Source organism: Kryptolebias marmoratus, linkage group LG8, assembly GCF_001649575.2.
Source record: "Kryptolebias marmoratus isolate JLee-2015 linkage group LG8, ASM164957v2, whole genome shotgun sequence".
Lineage (NCBI taxonomy): Eukaryota > Metazoa > Chordata > Actinopteri > Cyprinodontiformes > Rivulidae > Kryptolebias > Kryptolebias marmoratus.
This window is the reverse complement of record NC_051437.1, coordinates 645,549-652,981: the sequence shown is the minus strand read 5'-3', so window position 1 is coordinate 652,981 and position 7,433 is coordinate 645,549.

Genomic DNA, 7,433 nt, shown 5'->3' with positions numbered 1-7,433 from the left:
CTCTGGTAGAGGACCCGAGCTCAGAGGATGAAACAAAGACCACCCGCGGAGGGTGAGAAGGGAATTTTTTTATATATATGTTAGCCCACCCTACAAATATCACCACCAGCCGCTACTGCTTTTTAATGCACCCTTACCTAAGGTAAAAAAATTATTTTAAGTTGTTTAGTTGCAAGTTAAACAGTGAATGTCTGAGAAAATGTTTAGGCTTATTTGTGCCCTGGACTCAAAACAGACTAAACACAGAAAGATTATGGCTGTTTTGCTAGCTGGTATTAGGTATAGCATGCCTCAGATGATGCAACTAGGACTTTTTTTTTAGGGAACTAAAAAAATATACAGGTAAAAAGAGTTGGCTAATGAGAACTCTGTGTGTGCTACACAAATACATAAATTGACATAAAACTTTGACTTTTGAAATAAATGTTTAACAAAATGATTGCATAGATCCTTTGAACTGTCTAATTAAGTTTCCAATGGGAGGCAAATATTTTATGGTAATTGTTTTGATTTAAACATTTTCACTGAATATCAGTGTCTAATGTGATGTGGTTAAATGACCTCTTCATGTTCTGCAGAAGCCTGTTAATCACCCATTGATTCAGATCAGGTGTGTTGGAGCAGAGAAACAAGGAGAACCTGCAGGATAGAGGCCCTCCAGGACCAGGACTGCCTACCCCTGTTCTAAAGAGGGCCTGTTCTTACTGCATTTTTATAATCTGCAGAAAACAGAAAAAAGTGCTGTCTCAGAACATACATTACTGGCTCCCCTTGAAATACAACCAGTAAATCCTGAATTATTAATTAAAGTCCTAGCATTCCTTGAAGGTATGCATATTGCCCACAGTCATCTTATGATGAGAAGGGACAGAGTTACAGATGTTTTGTTCAAACCTTGTAACGGCTACAATCTCATAATCTCAATAATCTCATGCAGTATTGTGAGATCTTCTATAATGTGTTAGCACTTGTAGTATAGCCATTTTGTGTTCGTTAAAGTTGCTTATCTGTGGTTGCCACCTTGAATTAAGTTGACTCCAAAAGTTAATCAGTTGTAGAGGTACATCTAGACATCTAGAGAATCTACACCAGCATCTAGAGATTACCTTCTGAGAGTGTCAAAAAAATCTATCGTTGGTTGTGTGATATTTTGCTAAAACTACAGACAGACACACATACTGTATGCACACACACAGACAGAAACATTATTGCTTGTGGTGATAATAAAATCAAACACTGAATTTTTTCTTGATTAGTTGCTGTTTTCAGACGATGTACTTTTCTTGTACTGCAATAACTAAATCTGCCACAAGAGGGCAGATAATGTTCATAACATCACCAAGACACCCTTACTGCGAAGAAACACAGCAGCTTAGCCATTTCAAACCTGATATTTGCCTCTTTGTTTTTAAATAAAGGTGGGTTAATATTCCTAAAAAACACAACAGTGAGTTGTTAAGAATAACTTTCAATGTTTTGATTTGTGCAGCTTTGTGCAATGCCAAATTACCCAGCCTGTTGTTAATTGGTCGGTTATCATTAATCTGCAGCAAGAAGGCAAATCAGACAAAAATGAAAAATTTGTGCAAGCACAAAGCATCATTATGGACATTCATAGATGTTTTTTAGACTTTCTGAAGACTAAATATTTTTTTTTACTGTTATACTGGACATTTTATGGTGTGTTTGGTGATCATAAAATAATTGGATGGAAATTAGAACTGAACAGAATAAAAAAGAAAATATTATAACAAAATAAAATAATATGGGATAGACCAGAATAAAATAGAACAAAATAGAACAAAACAGAGTATAATAAAACTGAAAAAAATTAATTGGAACAAAATAGAATCGCATAGAATAGAACAAAGAAGCCATGGGCTCATAATCTTGAGGCTGTGGGTTCGAGTACAGGCTGCGTTAAGAAGGGTGTTTACGTGCTTTAACACAGGGGGTAATTACTTTTTTACATAGGGTTTGTTTGTTGGCTGCACTTAATTTTACTTATACTAATAACTTAAAAAAAGGATATAAACTTGTAATAGGGAATACAGCAAAAATAATAACTCACATTTTGGACAGTAAAATAACAATTACAATTCAGTCACATTTTTACATTGATTTTTAAGTTTTGCAAATTAATAAACAGTGCATCCTAATTGTTTTCCAATCTGAAAAGATAGTCATAAAATAATTATATATACACACATATATTTTTACTGTAACTGTAAAATTTGAAATGTTTAATGTACTTGTTATTAACACTAATAACATTTGTGAGTGGGTTTTCTGTGCATATCCTGTCAGTTCACTGCAATTTTGTCCCACTTCATTCTGGATTAGAAAAAGTGAATAGACTGGTAGTTCTACATTATTACTTGTGTTTCTGGAAGGTATACATTTTGTTAAGTATTGCAGTGGTGTGTATTTTATCACTTTAGCTCAGTTTTTGTTCTTTTGATTTATGAAGTATTTACACAATGGACAAGACAAACTGAAAAGGTCACATTTTAAATGATTTATGAACTAATATGGCATATTGCTCACCAGTAAAACATAATGCCATGTTTTTTGAAATACTGGCTCCAATAATTATAACAATTAATAGCAAAACATTTAGTTTAGTATTTATGGTTTGCTGTCTACATTAGCCCAATATTAAACCTCTACACATTTGTAAAATGCATGAGTGCTGATGATAGACCATTTATGATTTATGCTGATGATGCTGAGAATCCTGAAAGTATCAATCTGCTGAAAGTTAAGTAAACTTTTGAGCTGGCGCACCGATCAAGTGAACTAAACAAATAGTGTCATCCAAAAGTGTGGAGGTTTAGATTTAGGAAATGTAGCTTTCTTTTACACTTGCGTCCCATTTTTGAGAAAAAGTTATTTCATAAGCTTGAAAAGGCTAGCCTAGATCGGGTGTCTTTCGTATGTTGTGCATAAGATGGATCCTCATCTTTAATTTTTTAATAAAATTCATAATGAGTTTAGAAAAAAGGCAAAACCATTATTTTTCTGTCTTTTCACTAATTTGTGTTGACCGAGGTCAGAGGTTGATGTTCGTTCTTTCATATACATTACATATTGTCTTTTTCTGCTATGCTCCCGTCTTCTCTCGTCTCCTTTTTCTACAATTATGTCAGCCACACTCACTTGTCCTGAGGTGTGGAAGGCAGAGGACATCATTAGGGGAAATGACTCGTGTTGCATACCAGCTCTGATAATAAAACTGTCACAAGGGAGGACAGCATGATAGCTACAGCACTGCAGTGATTAGGGTGAGCACACTTTCTGAATCACTCTTTCACCATTCCTCTCAACTGTTCTACCATTCTTCTCATCCCATTTATGTTTCTTTGATTATAAACCATAACTTAGTAATACCGAATAGGGATGGTTTTTTTTTTTTCCATTTTGTTTTACTTGCTCAGCCAATCATGCATAGCTTGGTTAAATTGTTAACACAAGGACAAGGTGAGGGACAAGGACAGACATCTTTTAAGATCAAGTTAATAAATCATTTAATTTCTTAAAGGAAAATTGGCTGTATTATTGCAAACTACCTACCTGGAAAAGTACCCATTTATGTTTCTACAAACTGGCAAAGTCTACATCACTTATGTGTATAATGTTCCCTTTTTTAGAAATCTTTTTTTAATTCTCAAGCAACAATATGCAAATAAAAACAAGACTTTTTGAGCAAGAAGGAATGACACCATAATGCTCAAACTGACTAATTTGGATTGCCACAAAAAAGGCTTGTTTGTGGGCAAACCCTGTTACTTTCTTTTTTTGCCCACTTTGGTTACTTATATATATTAGGTTTAAAGTTAGGAATGAAACTCCTTATTTAAGTTTCAGAGAAAACAACATGGTTTGTCTTTTCTTATGTGACTTATGTAACCTGTTTTAGGTCTTTATAAACTGTTACTGAATCATGTGGTGCTTTATCCATTGGATTTTCTCGACTGAAAAGAATAGAATGAAAAGATTAATAATGTCATTGTACATTTATGTACATAAAATTAGAATTCACATTAGTGTACCGCTGAACAAAATGTCTACAATCACAAAACAAAATACATAAATACAAACACTGTGATAGACTTGCGACCTGTCCCTGCCTCTCGCACAGTGATGGCTGGAGATAGTCAGCAGCTCACCACAACCCTAAAAGGAGAAGCAGGTAAAGAAAATGGATGGATGGGTAAATATAAACAATAAATACATATAACTACATATGAGTCTCTCAGTTGTGTGGTCCTGCTAACTTTCAGCTCGTTTCTTAGTACTTCTCGGCCGTACTCGACCAGGGTTCCAAGAGAGCAGAGTCGAATTGAAGATTTAACATCAGCAGACTGCAGGCCATTGATTGGCCAGAGAGCAACATCATACATGAGAGCATCTCCTTCACAATAAAGCCCACCATTTTTAAAACCTTGCAACCACAATCTTTGGGGGAAAATGCCAGACAGACCAGGTAGACCCAAATGAGTAGTGGGAACACCTGGCAGTAGATCCCATCAAAAAGATCTTCAACTCACACCTCCAGCAGAGCTTCAACTGCATCCCAGCTGAGGCAGGGGACTTTGAGTCTGAATGGGCCATGTTCTGCACCTCTGTTGTCAAGGTGGCTGCCAAGAGTGTGGCCGCAAGGTTGTTGGTGCCTATCATGGCAGCAGTCCTCAAACCATGTAGAAGACACCCTGGGTGAGGGAGGCCATCACGCTGAAGAAGGTTGTTAGCTGGTAGCACTCCAGAGGCAGCTAAGGGGGACCGGCAGGCCAAGCAGGCTATTGCTGAAACAAAAGCTTGGGTGTGGAAGGAGTTTGGAGAGACTTTGGATAGAGACTATCGAGCGGCTCTGAGAAGATTCTTGCAAACCATCAGGTGGCTGAGGCAGGGGAAGTAGAATTTTACCAACACTGCATATAGGGGCGGGTAGGATGTTGTTGACCCCAACCAATGATGTCAGGTGGTGGAAGGAATACTTTGAGGATTTTCTCATTCTCACCAATATGTCTTTCATGGAGGAAGCTGAGTTTGGGGACTTTGAGGTGGGTCTGTCCATATCTGGAGCCAAGATCACAGAGGAAGTTAAAAAGCTCTGTGGTGGCAGGGCTCCAGTGGTGGACAAGATCAGCCATAAGTTCCTTAGGGCTCTAGATGTTACTGGGCTGTCTTGGTTGACACGCCTTTGCAACATCTCGTGGACATTGAGGGCAGTGCCACTGGGCTGGCAGTCTTTTGAAGAAGGGGGACGTGTGTGTGTGTTCTCATTACAGGTGAATCACATCCCTCAGCCTCCCTGGTAAGGTCTTTTCATGGGGGCTGGAAAAGAGAGTCTGGTCGATAGTTGAACCACAGATTCCATCTCAGCCATACAACAATGGACCAGCTCTTTACCCTGGCTAGGGTCCTTGAGGTGGCATGGGAGTTTGCCCAACCACTCTACATATGTGTGTGCTGTGCACACAGCTTTTGTCTTGCAAGATGTTGTTTTCTAAACAGTTCCTCCATTTTCTTTATCTGCTTTTCTTGTTCTGGGGGTTGTTCAGCTGGTGCCTCTGTCCAGCAGTTATTGGGTGAGAACTGAGGTACATTCTGAACAGGTCACAAGTCCATCACAGGGCCACAGAGAGATGAAAAAGGCAACCCACACGTGGATGGAGAACAAGCAAACTCCACACAGATATATGTCTACAACTGATTAACCTTTGGAGTCAGTTCTAGATGGTTAATCAACATTAGTCAACCCAAAAATGGATATATGTCAGTCAGGACACTGGGCTAAAATTTGATGTGGTTGTAGTTGAGAGTCAGTTACATCCCATACTCTTAGTGTGACATCTTACATAATTGTATGAATTCACACAATGTTATTTTCAAGGTTTGACTAAAACAGCTATAACTCCACCTTTTCTCAATATAAGATGATTGTCTAAAACTCTAGCATGAAAGGCGGTGAAAGATATACATTCCTGCAGGGAATACTAGGCTTTTAATTTATACTGGTTGTGCATTTCCTTTTTTGTGTGTGTTTTAGTAATTTAAGTAGTAAATTATGATAATAACATGTGAATAAGTGTTAATCATGTGATTGAAAATGGTTGAGTATCAGTCATCTATCTGATTACCTGCAGGAAAGAGAATTCAAGCTCTTCCTATTTAAAATTAAGACATGATTTTAATAAGTCTCTGGTGCAAGTGTAGTAATAAATATTTAATCAAATACAGAGCAAATTTCTGGAGTGAAAAACTTGGTAGTTAAGAAAAAAAACATGTTTGATGCTAGCATAAGTAACTGCTAACCAATATTAGCTAACAACTCAACAGCAATTATTTATTTATAACTTATTATTATTACATTATTATTCTTCACCTTTTTAATGATATATGGCCAAGATACAGATAAACCTATGAGGGAAGATAAGAATTTTGTGAATGAGAGAAAATTTGCTTCTCTGATTTTCCTAGTACTGGTAATCTATCTTTTTTTGTGTAAAGCTAGGCAATAGCAACTAACAGTAGTTTGTAAATGAAGTGATGGCTTTCTTGCTGCTGTCCAAGAGAAGTTTTTTCACACCAGAGGACACAATGCTGAAAGTCACAGATGACCATGGTGTAAAAGTTGATCATGAGGTTTTCCCACAACATGCAGCCACAGATATCGGTTTTGTCATTGACACAAATGTTGGTAGGGCAAAGGAAAATTGTGGAATTTGCATCTTAACTTAGAGACTTGTCTGCTGAAATTCTACTTATGTGCTAGCAACTATCAAGAACATTAAAAAGATTTTTTTATCAATAAATTCATTACATTTCAGATTTTCCATTGGTTTTACTCTCCAGGTGTTAGGGTAAGTGAGGCAAACCCAATATGCAGACTCATGGCGAGGTAAAATATTATACTGATTTATTTAAATATGAAAGCAAATGGCTGACGAGGCAGCAAACACTAAGTAACAAAAAACAGAGCTTGGACGTGGCGTGGGTAAAAACACAGAGACATGGGCAACCAGAAAGAATGAGTGGACGGAAAGGAATGACCCAGTCATGCATGAATGAAAACGAAATGGAGTTAACATGTTAACTTAGGTTTGGGAGCAGGGCCATGCTCCAGACCACCTCTCTAATTGTCCAAGTAACCTATTTCTGCCCCGCTCGCTTCTCATCCCTGCCTGTTACATTTCGCTGCCCCCCCCCCCATACCCCTTCTAATAATCCTTAAATTAATAACCACCTTTTACTTCTCTCTCTGCCATAGGTCTCACCAGGGGGATCCTTAGCAGGCCCAGGAAATAAAGACGTTCAGCATCCCAATGACAAGACCCCACGCAGTCTTCAATTTCCAAGCCCTCCCGCATTACCCACAGCCGACCTCATCTACTCCATTCATCCCTCCATCCCTCCATCCCTCCATCCCT